Genomic DNA, 13,238 nt, shown 5'->3' with positions numbered 1-13,238 from the left:
GTTAAAATACGCCTAGGATGGATATGGTAATTGGCCCCTCAGACCCATTATCTTCTAAAATGTCAACTTAATACGATGTCAGACTGACTTCTGTGTTTTCATGCAACTTGGAAGTCTGATTGAAAGCCAAGTTGGAGTCATGACTTTAGACAGTTTCAGTCTGGGAAACTGACTGTGCAACATCCCTAATTACAATTTATACTCAGCAACAGAGGAATCATCACAATGGGACACAACATTCACAAACCCACAAAACACTAAATCAGCACTTCATGACATGATGGGCCCACAGGACTACTAAAAATACAACAGAGCGCTCATGTTGCCTGACAGCGAGGTTCCTCAGACTGTGCTGCCATTGTTGTCTCGTCTTCTTAAGTTTCTCTGTTTATGTTTCTTCTTCAAGGCAATGACTGGCGAGCTGAATACTAAGACTGGAGGGACTTCACCCTCTGTTTGAAATGGCTTAACACAAGACTCACAGACTTATTGACTTACAGAAAACATGACATATTATTGTTGACCAACACACACACACACACACACACACACACACACACACACACACACACACACTCCAAGTCCCTAAAACCTGAACAGCACAGACAAGGTGCGTTCTAAGATAAAGATAATTAGGAAGCACAACCACAATCAGCACAGCGAGGTGCCACACACACACACACACACACACACACACAGATACTGTGCACCCACATCATGTCTGGAGTAGCACATCATTCTACAGGAAAACACAACTGCAGTAAGAGTTGCAGGCTGACTCTGAAGCTCAAAATCGATATTTTGAGTGACGTTTAACTCCTTCACTTCCTTTCTGCTGAACAGTTTGAGTAAAACCAGAGCGAGGACCTGACTGCGTGCGGTTTTTGCCACATCATAGCTACTTGTTACTGATCTTAACCAACTTTCCAGGTCTTTCACCAAAGTAAAAAAAACATCAATAAATGTCAGACTTAAAGCAGAAACGTAAGCGACACATCCCTTCACGGTCTGAGGCACATATTGACATGACACGGCAATTGAAAACATGAACCCCTTTATCCAAAAGTAAATCAGGTCCAAGCTTGTTGATCCTTGTCCAGTCATTGTTTTCTATCAGAATAATTCAGAATAAAAACTATAAAAGTGAGATCTGGCATAACCAAACCAAAATAATGCAGTAGTTCTTTTATTCTGAAGGCAAAAAACAGCGTCACAGGAAGTGATTTTGTCTCCTGAATAGACAGACAAAAATAAAAAAACGCCCAAAACAAAAAAAGGAATAAAGGATTTCAAATTACTGAAAACACCCTGAAAGTCAGTTGATGTCTCGGCAAATTGTTTAAACATGTGTCAGTGAGACCAAAACTCCATTTCCTCACTTTTATTGTAACTAGCAGCACTGTAAAAAAAAAAAAAAATTTTTAAATTAAATTAAAAAATTTTCATAGTTTCAGAACTTAGCTTTTTTCCAATTAAAATTTTGTGAAATCCATAACCTGTGCGCAGGCGTGTTACATGGGAGGATAAATTCTACAGCCACTTCTAAATTAAAATGTAATCTGGGGAGAAATCCAACACCTCGGCGCGCTGACAAAGCGGTCCTCCTCGTTAGCGTTTAGAGGGGTACTTGAGGAATGACCACAGTAAATAAACGGCAACAGCGCTCTCCCTCAGGGCGCCACGGTCTGTTCTTTGCTAACGTGCTGAGGTGAGCCCCCCCCGTCCATCTGTTTAGCGTGACGGTGTTTGAATGCGTCACTCTGAGGAACTGGGAGGTGCTGCTAAGTTTGTTTGTTCTTCTTTGTCATGTGATTATCTTGCTCTTGATGGAGCAGCAACTGCATTTAAAAATAGAACTTTTTTTTCTCTTTTTTTTAGCTTCATTACTTAGATGAGCACTCCTGGGAATTGTTGGTATAAACACACCACAGAGCTGCTGCTGCTGCACACATACGCGCCATAAATCCCTCGTATACGGACGCGCCGCTTTCTGGGCTAAACAAAGAATTATGTTTTTGTTTCCTGTCCCCTGGGGGAGACTGCGTAACCATGGCAACGTAATAATACTGATAAACGCCTGTGCTGAGCCATTAGATGCATGGGGGGGGTGCTGCTCATTTTTAGAATTCACGTGTTTTTAGTGGTAAAGTGTGTTTGCCATGTTCTTAGGAAGGTAAGGTGTGTGTTTGCAGTGTTCTTAGGAAGGTAACGTGTGTGTTTGCAGTGTTCTAAGGAAGGGAACGTGTGTGTTTGCAGTGTTCTTAGGAAGGTAACGTGTGTGTTTGCAGTGTTCTTAGGAAGGTAACGTGTGTGTTTGCAGTGTTCTTAGGAAGGTAACATGTGTGTTTGCAGTGTTCTTAGGAAGGTAACGTGTGTGTTTGCAGTGTTCTAAGGAAGGTAACGTGTGTGTTTGCAGTGTTCTAAGGAAGGGAAGGTGTGTGTTTGCAGTGTTCTAAGGAAGGGAAGGTGTGTGTTTGCAGTGTTCTTAGGAAGGTAACGTGTGTGTTTGCAGTGTTCTAAGGAAGGGAAGGTGTGTGTTTGCAGTGTTCTAAGGAAGGGAAGGTGTGTGTTTGCAGTGTTCTTAGGAAGGTAACGTGTGTGTTTGCAGTGTTCTAAGGAAGGTTAGGTGTGTGTTTGCCATGTTCTTAGGAAGGTAAGGTGTGTGTTTGCAGTGTTCTTAGGAAGGTAACGTGTGTGTTTGCAGTGTTCTAAGGAAGGGAAGGTGTGTGTTTGCAGTGTTCTAAGGAAGGGAAGGTGTGTGTTTGCAGTGTTCTTAGGAAGGTAACGTGTGTGTTTGCAGTGTTCTTAGGAAGGTAACGTGTGTGTTTGCAGTGTTCTTAGGAAGAGAACGTGTGTTCGCAGTGTTCTAAGGAAGGGAAGGTGTGTGTTTGCAGTGTTCTTAGGAAGAGAACGTGTGTTCGCAGTGTTCTAAGGAAGGTAACACGTGTGTTTGCAGTGTTCTAAGGAAGGGAACACGTGTTCTTGGGAAGGGAACGCGTGTGTTTGCAATGTTCTTAGGAAGACGCAAACACGGCGCCATCCGCAAGTGACGCGCCGCTTCCACGCCGCAACTAAGCTTCGCAATTTCCTGCTTTTTTGACGTCCGCAGCAACCTCTCATCTACTTGATAGCAACCACCGCTTCTCAGACACGGAGACATGAAGGAATTCACGAGCGTGGCGTTTACTGGCGTTTCCCAGAGGTTTGTGGCACGCGTCGCCGACAGACATTTCACGCATTCACATGAAGACGCATTTAAAACCCCACTGAAACCGAGACAAGAGAACCAGGCGTTCCACCACGCTAACCCGCTTCCTGGTTTTAGGACTCTATCCTTCAGTCGTTCATCATTTAAAAAAAAAAAAAAATTTTAGACGTCTGTTGATGACCACCACATCCTCTACTTCTACTCAGTCTCAGATATGTGCATATTGCCTATAGTGCCATCTTCTGATGAAGATGAGCATTGTGCTGGGTAAGAGACAGTTGATGGGGACAAACTTCTAAAGTTTGCTTACAATTCACAAATGGAGACAACTTCTACCAACAGTTCATGAAGATGACATCATCATAAATTATTGGACGCTCGAGCACCTTTAAAGACAAGTGAGTCCTGGTTCATACCTGTGCTATGTTTTGGTAGGGGCAGAGCAGACCTAGACCACGACCAGACCAAGACCAGGAGCAGACCTAGACCACGAGCAGACCTAGACCATGCGCAGACCTAAACCACGAGCAGACCTAAACCACGCGCAGACCTAGACCAGGAGCAGACCTAGACCACGCGCAGACCTAAACCACGCGCAGACCTAAACCACGAGCAGACCTAAACCACGAGCAGACCTAGACCACGAGCAGACCTAGACCACGAGCAGACCTAGACCACGAGCAAGCCTTACGCCATGAACATACCTAGACCACGAGCAGACCTTAGACCATGAACAGACCTACATCATGAGCAGACCTTAGACCACGAACAGACCTAGATCATGAGCAGACCTAGACAATGAACAGACCTTAGACCATGAACAGACCTAGATCATGAGCAGACCTAGACCATGAACAGACCTAGACCACGAACAGACCTTAGACCACGAACAGACCTAGATCATGAGCAGACCTAGACCACGAGCAGACCTAGACCACGAGCAGACCTAGACCACGAACAGACCTAGATCATGAACAGACCTACACCGTGAACAGACCTAGACCGTGAGCAGACCTAGACCGTGAGCAGACCTAGACCGTGAACAGACCTAGACCGTGAGCAGACCTAGACCGTGAGCAGACCTAGACCGTGAACAGACCTAGACCGTGAGCAGACCTAGATTTCAAATCCGAAACCATGCTTGAAATGCTCTCCTTCTAAACGGCCAACAGAAAAAAAAAACAAGTGTTTAAAACAACTTCGCAATGAGCAAAATCATCAGAAACAACAACTTTTCTGAGGACCGATCAAACTCACACATCAAGTCCGTGTCACAGTCCACAGGAACCTCAACCTGCATTGGAGGCGGAATTATAGAAGCTTGTATTTGCGGAGCTTTTAAAATCCCTGATAAGACAAGATGTGTTCAGAAGAGGAGGGTGGCGGAGGGGAACCCGCCGAAGGTCCACGATAAGGACATGTGGTTCTCAGTGAGCAGGAAATCTGTCTGGATGCAAATCACCGGGTAAAGTCCCACTCAACCCGGAATGTCCGGAAGACTTCAGTTACAGACAAAACAAGACACGCATTTGGAAAGCTGGTAATTTACAGTATATACACCTGCGTGAAGAGGCTACTTCCCGGGGGGGATTTAATGACGCCAGCTCCGTGTACATAATTAACACTCGCACCTGAGGAGGGACACAGTTTAACACACTGCCTTCGAGTAAAAACAGACACAAGTGCACCTGTCGGCGAATATCAGTGTTAAGCTCACTCCTTCACTAAAATTTAATTTGCTACAGTTCAGTAAAAGGACAGTAAAAACCTACCACGGACGATGAAGTGGACAGTCCGGGGACAACTGCTGTCTTCTGGAAAGTCTGCTGAGTAAATCTGGATGGCTTTTTTTGTTGTTGTTGGGGATTTTTTGTCGTCTAAACTCCTTTTAACCGCAAAGACGTCACTTTTCTAACGCGTTCGTTGTTAACAGAACATGTCGACGTCTTCCTCTCAGAGTCCTGATTGTCTTCCCGCCGCGGAAAGCGCGTTTGTTGTTGTGAGGGGAACCGAACGAGTCCGACTGCTAATGTTTAACACAACCGAGTCAAGCTAGCGAGAGGGATCTTGGCTACATCCGGTTGACCCTTTCAAAATAAGATAACCTAGTTAAAATTACTGAGCGTTAGACAGTGCCTGAGTCTTAGTTTAGAGGGCCCTAAGCAGAATTTGTCTCCCCCCCCCCCCCACACACACACACACACACATTTATCCTTATCTTTTTTTCTCATCCTCTGTCCTTTTCTTCTTTTTCTTCTGGGCACCAGAGGGATACTTCCTTTGCTGAACATTAGATTACCATCTCTTCCAAACGAATCTTGAGCTTGCAGTGTCCTGGCGACGAGGTGTTGAGTTGATGCGCATGAGTCCTGACCCAAACGATGGCATGTATATTGATCATGAAATCAGAATTTTCTTGTAATGAATTATTCATTCATTCATTAAATTATGTTTTCACTTCTTTAAGATATTTAATAACTTTAAAAAAAACACTCGATTGAGCAGCCACTTAGTTGGCTTATGCCTCGGGCCGGCCCTGGATTTACATTTTACCACAGTATCTGCAAATCCGATGAAAACCAATAAAGAAGAGTAAGTAGTATATCATATATTCTATACAATAAAAGTACAATCTTCAGGTAAATAAAAACTAAATGCAGCTTACGTTTTATATTGTTTATTCTGAGTCTGTTTCATTACATTCTGATTATACTTGTTGTACTCAGCGCTCCTTCATTTATGTCCTTTTCTTGACTCCTCCTTTTTGTAACATGTGAATTTCCACTGAAGGATCACTAAAGATTATCTTACATGAAAATAAAACATATACAGAAACATGAACAGAAATCACAATTCTTTTTTGGAAATATGCACTCAAAAAATGTGTGAACTGAATGAAAAATCAGTTGAGGTGTTAAAATGACCTTACACGATAACAACTCAGAGTCATAATGCAATGACGCCAAAAGAAAACGTGGAAGAGACGTACAAATCATAACATTTTCTCAATTTTTAACGCACACAAAAGGAAATACATTAAATTAAACGCTTGATTTCCGTGCAACACTCAATACCATGCTTTTATTTTGGATACCAGCTTGCTGTTTTCCGGTTGTGTATTGTATTTGTCATATCCTACACACCTGAACTGCTCTCTCTCTCTCCTTTCTCTCTTGCCAGCACACACACACACACACACACACACACACACACACACACACACACACACACACAGAAACACTAAAAACAATAGCAGTGGGACACATCTGTTTTTCTCCTCACAACCTCTCCAAAAGCCCGGACACCGACGGCACCCACGGAGGTCTTTGATAATCGCACATTCAGTTTTTCAAAATCCAGAAAAACTATTCAGGTCCTCCGACATCCAACAGGAATATTTCAGGGACAGAAACAACCCAGTGAGACTGAGCAACACCAAGGCTCGTTCCTACAGGAGCCTGAGGGAGACACTTGGGAATGAAGTCCAACAAAGAGCTTGAACCACCGTGGTTCTGTTGTAAAAGAGTGACAGATACCTAAAGTCTACGATGATGATGATGATGATGATGATGATGATGATGATGATGATGACAGATTACCCAGGGTTCAGCCTGTTCCAGCACAACCCGTTCTTTGCTCTGTATTCTAAATCTGTAAAAAGAGGTCATACCTGACTGACCTCAGCCCTCCCAGACAAGCTCTTCTTCTGCTCCCCAGAAATGAAGCGAGGCTAAAATAAAGCACGGTCCCGCAGGGAGGCCCGCCGATTTAAACTGGGCTCGATTTTTCACGTGTCGAGTGGATTGTAGACGGCGTCTATTTTTAAACGTAAAACTATGCATTCACTCCACATGGCACAAGCCTCCACTGCAACAACCCATCACGCTCATTATATCCGTCTGACTCGAAGGAGCTGCTTCAAATTCAGATTTCCACAGGGACCCAGGGCTAAGATTTTGGTAGTAAAAGGTCAAAGGTCAACGTCACCTCACAATTACGTGAAAGCTCTCCTGTTCTATTTAACACGACAGCTCACCAACCCCTTTGAGGAAGTTTTCTCAAATTTGCCACAAATGTCCAGCGGGACTCAAGGATGAACTCACAAGAATTTGTAGGTCAAAGGTCGCTGTCCCCTCACAGAGCGCGATATCTCTGGAACGCCTCCAGGAAATTTCCCCGAGGCCGCTGTGGTAGGAACACATCCAAGAAGCAACCACGACGCGGTATTACTGGTTTGGCTAGAAATTAGACGAATCCACCGGGCCAGACCTGGCAGGATCCCAAATGTTACGATGCTCTGGGTCTTTTTGATAGAAAACGAACAAACAAACAAGCAATAATGACTGCCACTTTACAAAAAATAACTTTTGTGTCCCCTCTTACGAAGCTTAGGAAATACTTCTGACTTTCTGTGCCGTTGCTGTGATTCAGTAAAAGCTTGTGATTTGCAGCACAAAGTAAAAGCATGGAATAGCATTTTAAACGCATGCCTTCTCTGACACACCCACTTCCTGCCTGTTGGGAGGCAGCTAACTGAATTAGCATACCTCCTTCCAACACAATCACACGCGCTCCTGCGTGTTCGCTGAGGTCTGTTTATTTACTTTATGTGCAGGCAGCACATCGCCGAAGTTTTCCATCATTTTCGACGTGCCGAACTGGGCTCCGGCAATTAAGGCCGATGGGGATGCGAGATAATTGTCCTGTACTTATCTGGCCACGGGAGAATTTGAGAAGAGTCATTACAATAATTGATAATTGTGTGTGGGTTGAATGCAGCGTGTCTGTTGATAATGACTCCCCAAATCAAGCGTCTGCAGCTCGCCACTTGAGCATGGGGACATTGTGTTCTCGGCTCCTGGCCGGAGCAGAGTGTGCATGCCCGAGATGCCTATCATTGCCCAAAGCAGCCGGCCCATGGGCAATTAGACTTTGTTGGCTGATTATAACCTCCCCTCTGCGTCCACGCTGAGCTCATTTTATTCATAAACATCCCGGATGGAGATAATTGGTGACAAGTAATTGGTAAATGATGCTGCAACTCATTTCACTCAGAAACGGCCCCTTGATTGCTACAAAGTAATGTGAGAGTCCATTTCCTGAATGTGAAACTGCAGCACTGAATATCTGGAATGTTAAAGGAGTCCAGGAAACACAGGTGCTCCCAGGAGCACGATAACAAGATTCCCTGGTATTCACTTTGGGGGAATTTGCGCCTGATTTACATGATGAACATTTTCTACTTCTATTTTTGTATTGAGTTCAACTGATACGTCACCTAAATGTCAAAATGAGCTTTTTACATTCTCACAGTTAGATGTCTTGAATTCATGAAAAAGTATTATATGCTTTGGCAACACACTGAGTTTATTTTCAGTACATCCGGTGTAAAAAAAAAAAAAAAAAAAATCCCAGCGGCTTTTGTTCGAAGGAACCAACGCCAATGCTAACTTCTATCATGCCCCAGAAAACTAGGTCACTGCGGCACACTGTTGAGCTCCCCACCATCTTGGATTCTTGCAGGTCATCACTTTTTGTAACACCCATCAGATCCCTCTCAGTCACCATTCAGAGGATACCACGCGCTCGGGTCTTGAAATCTTGTCTGTCATGTAGCATTAGCAACAGGCCTGCAGACGCCCGTCCACCCCCGGCCTCTGAGCTGCACTGTAAACACCTGCCGTCTCAGTGTGCTCCACTGGCCGTGCTGCGCCTTTTCAACACGACAGATTTTTGGGAGACACCGGCGTGCCTGAGGTTTATGTAACACCAAGATCTGGCCTTAGAGAGTGCTGAGGGGTTTAATCGGACCTGGCACGAAAGCCGTGAAGGCTTTTCAAGAGCCCCGAGGGGACTGGAGAGGGTGCACCATCTTACTTAGCAGTTCAGGCGTCTGCTGGAAAAATTATAGAGGTTAAACAAGAGGGCAGGTTGGGTGAGAGTAAGAGCATAATTACAGTGACAGAAGATGGATGTTAGGGTTGTGGTCAAGAAAGTGGAGTCTGAGCTGCAGGGAACAGACTTGGAAACTGTTAAATGAGGCATTGGGAAGCAGCCGTCTCTGCTTTTAATGAGTGCAGGGCCTCATTCTTAAGTGTCAGAATGAGTCCTACATCAGGGATAAGTGAGGCTCCTGGCGGGGCTCCAACACCTCACACCAGACACTCTATTCATTCACTCTGAGAGCGGGAAGGACAGAAGAGGGGAGATGAGACAGCTTTGCCCAGCCAAACAGGCCTACTCCAGAACCCGGCCAAAGAAAATGCCCTTTCAATCTCAAATTAGCCGTTTGCATGGGCACCTTGAAAAGAAGCCCCTCTCTCCTAATCTCCTCAGACTGTGGGCACACACTGACCGTCTGCCTCATGAAAGCCTGAGCGCAGCAAACCAGAGCCAGTCGCCTCCCGGCGCAGCAGTTAATTGAAGCATTATCAGCATAAGCATGGTCAGTTAAGCAGATTATCTGTCAGAGTAGTCGCCTCTATCAGTGCCGGACTTACAGGTCAGTCCCTGGAGGATTCGCTTTGGGAGAGTGAGGACAATCTTCCTGGTTTTACTGCGAAAAGTTGGTGGAACAAATATCCTTTCCCCCTACTCACGTCAACGCAGGATGGTTTTTATTTTACAACCCACCCACTAATAAAGCTGATTGATCTCGTTCAAACTGCCAGAAGACGAGGATTCAGAGTTGCACGGCAGCGTAGGATCCTGGGCTCGTAAACTCTCTGTTGGCTAAAGTCAAAGCAGCGTGGAGGCACCGAGGTTTCTGTGGTCTGTTTATCAATTTCTGCAATTTGAACATAGACGGGTGGAATCTGTGGCTGAGATGACAAAGTGTTGGTGACGCAGGTGACGAGCTTCGATTCCTCCACGCCTGGTTCTGACCCCGGAGCCCTGACCGCTCGTCGTCTGTGGGTCTGAGATTGGAAGGCAGCTGCAAGCGATCACACCCACATGGGTTTGGTATTCCCATCAGTGCCGGAGCTAAGCTGATAAATACCTGTGTCTACTGCAGTCATTTGACCTGTGAGGGAACATGATTAAACCTCTTCCCCTTGATATCAGCTGTTTCTTTGGGCAGGAGGAAAGGTGTTGAAGTCTTCGGGGCGGGCCGGCAGGTTGAGACCGCAGCATGCAGAGGCTGTGTGCCTGCATAATCTGTTCTGTTCTGTCAGACGGCCCAGATGCTGTCACCGCAGAAAACTCCTTCAAACTTGTTGCATTTGAAGTGAAATGTTGTCATCAGTTTAAAACAAACACACTCTTTTATTAGGACAGCATTCATCCAGCCAGCCAGAGTGCTGCTCTCTCTGTTCACAGTTATTTGCAATGTCTCTGGTTTGTTTCACTGCAGAGGACGAAGGGGGTGAGCGTAATTTGCTGAAAGGCATGTCCTTGACAGAGCTTGAGGGCCATCAGTTTGATCGGGTGTTTGAGCAACTACCTGGCCTTCAGAAACCCCAAACCTCAGGAGGCTGAGTTCCCCCGATGTTTAGTACGGAGAGTCTCAGCGAGGCATCAAACACAGTCGTTGTTCAAAGAGACGTCCTGTCAACTGTAAAAACCAACAAATGGAATGGAAAAAAAAAGAAAAGACATTGCTGTTTTAAAACACGCTGAGAATCCAAGTGAACGCAAGGGCGAAGACGTGAAGGCTGATGGAGACTTGAAGTTGCCTCGCAGCTTCAGCCTGCAGTGACAAACGATGGCAAAACGCAGCAGAAAATTAACCGTCTACACGGAGCCGAGTGACTGACAGCAACGAGAGGAGCCAGATGTGTGGAGAGTTACTGATTGCTTTGTTACTACGAGCCATATGGAATATAATCCATAATCAACTCGTCCTTGATGAGCAGAAACATAAAAACCATATGGTCCGTTCAGCTGACTGGACAGTTCTGATGGAGCGGCATTGTCTCGCTCCACAACAGCTGCTGTTCATCAAAACTCTCATTTCCTTAACAGGAAAAGATCAGATCTTGGCATTACAGCTCTCCCCTACTTTTATTTGTCTATTATTTGTCCTTGTTTAACAGATTTTACACTGTAAAAAGGATTTGATCCAAAAGTCTTGGCAACATCTTTTGTTCCTTCATGTAATGATTTAGGAAACTGACTCAGGTTCATACGTTCCCAAAACTATTAACACTTTAAGTGATTATGACTATGTCCTACTGTAATTTTTTTTTTCCTACTGTAAATATTAATGTATGTTTTGCGAAAGTCAAATGCACTCATGCAAACTTTTCTCTGCTTGGGCAAACAATTGACTTGCTGAACATACGAGAGACGAATGAAAGGACAAATCAAGATAGGGGTCCTGGAAGTCTGGAGCACAGAAACTCCTTCGCTGAGTGTTTGAACAATGAACGTATCAGTGAGTGGAGGTCCGTGAAGGTCAAAGCAAATGATTATCATTTATCTGCTTCCTCAGATGGAGCTGGCGCTACCAGTGGCTAGGCTAGCTCTGCTAACCAGTGGCTATGCAAACATTGATCCTGGAACTGGAGACCCCCAGCGTGGCTCATTCTGACAATTAGGTCCCACCATTTTCTACTGCTTATTCTGCTGAGGGTGGTGGGAGGGGGAGGAGCCTATCTCAGCAGCCTTGCCCCTGGACAGGTCACCAGTCCATGGCTGGGCCAACACATAGAGACAGACAACCATTGGCTCTCACAGTCACACCTACGGTCAATTTAGAGTCTGGATTAACCTGGTCCCTCTTGATGTCTTTGGACTGTGGAGGAAGCTGGAGTACCAGAGAGAACCACGCAGGAACAGGGAGAACATGGAGACTCACCCAGAAAGACCCCGTGCTCCAGCCGGGGCTCCAATCCAGAACCTTCTTGCTGGGAGGCGACAGTGCTGACCACTGCATCACCCATCATTTCAACCATTTAACCAAATTTGAGCAAGTTAAACAACAAATTAGGTGCTAAAAGCGCCTGCTTTTTATTGACCCTGGAGGAAATGTCATGGGCCCTACTGGGGGAGCATCTGCAGAGCACCCACACAGGGCCCCTCTTTGCCTCTGATCTGCAGGATGCAGGTTGGAAGAACATAAACCGGATTGTTCTTTTATGGAGGATTCCGAGCAGATACTACTGATCTTTTTGGCGCATCCTCTGGTGTAACTGTGCGCACCCCCGGGAGAACATGTGCCAAAGTTTGGGAATCATGCAGGTGCTGTAGGTAAGTTTTGCAAAGTAGTTGGATAGTGCATTTTTTTTTTTTTTGTGTGTGCAAAAGTTACTCAAACAAGAATAAAAATTCTTTAGTGACTGCTTTCATCTGTTACCAAACAGGACGGCACGTCTGGGATTTAAAGAAATAAAGGAACGCGTCACTCACTCCAACGACGTCGTTCCATTACGGGGTTTTTAACAGCAATGGAGCTGTAAAGCACAGATGTTTTAGGGTAAAACTTGCAACACTTTGGCTTCTCAGAAACAGAATATTTTTATTCGGGTTCTTCATGGGATTTGTTAGAATTACAAAAATATAGAATCTCCCTCTCCTTTAATAAAGGGCTGACACACGAGCTCTCCCTCGGCCAAGGTGCACAGAGGGGAGGATGTGGATATAAATATGCACAGCAGCAGGCGTACTACTGGGAAATGTGGGTCAAACGTGCCTCACGTACTTCACCTCACGTGTGTGTTTGAGCCCGTGAGGCAGAGTACCCTACCCCCCAGTTTCCGGACACAGAGGATGACGGGGCATCTCCAGTCAACTGAGTCTGAAACTGCAAGCTGCAAACGCACAGAAACACAGCATGCACTTGCAGTCAAGTAAGTTCGGAATATTTCACATGAATTGGTTTGGAAGAAAGGTGGTAGAAGTACTGGTTAGAAAAGGGACCACGCCGTCCTCAAAAGGAGAAACCGTGCTGTGACACAAACATACTCTCAAGGTTCCCCCAGCGTGTTCTGTCACACTTTCTATTCTCATGTCAGTTCGGGTAAAAACAAACAAACAAAAAAAAAAAAAACACTGCTCATTTAATCCTGTTTTCTTTTTTTTAACAAAA

At 45.2% G+C, this 13,238-nt stretch overlaps 1 protein-coding gene across 5 annotated transcripts in view; it reads right to left on the bottom strand.

The window, feature by feature from the left end:
* LOC147239931 (leucine zipper putative tumor suppressor 2 homolog) overlaps positions 1 to 5,237 on the bottom strand; it is a 31,227-nt gene extending 25,990 nt beyond the window's left edge. For all 5 annotated transcript variants that reach the window (XM_086196348.1, XM_086196353.1, XM_086196351.1 and 2 more), the window contains exon 1: positions 4,981 to 5,237. The gene's annotated coding sequence lies outside the window, so the exon portion shown is untranslated. The remainder of the gene's footprint in view (positions 1 to 4,980) is intronic.
* Positions 5,238 to 13,238: the final 8,001 nt, after the last annotated feature.

This window comes from Aulostomus chinensis, chromosome 23 (genome assembly GCF_037954235.1).
Source record: "Aulostomus chinensis isolate RoL2024-O1b breed Wild chromosome 23, RoL_Achi_v1.0, whole genome shotgun sequence".
NCBI classification, from domain to species: Eukaryota; Metazoa; Chordata; class Actinopteri; order Syngnathiformes; family Aulostomidae; genus Aulostomus; species Aulostomus chinensis.
Note: the sequence above shows the minus strand (reverse complement) of the source record. Positions and strands in the feature narration are given on the sequence as shown.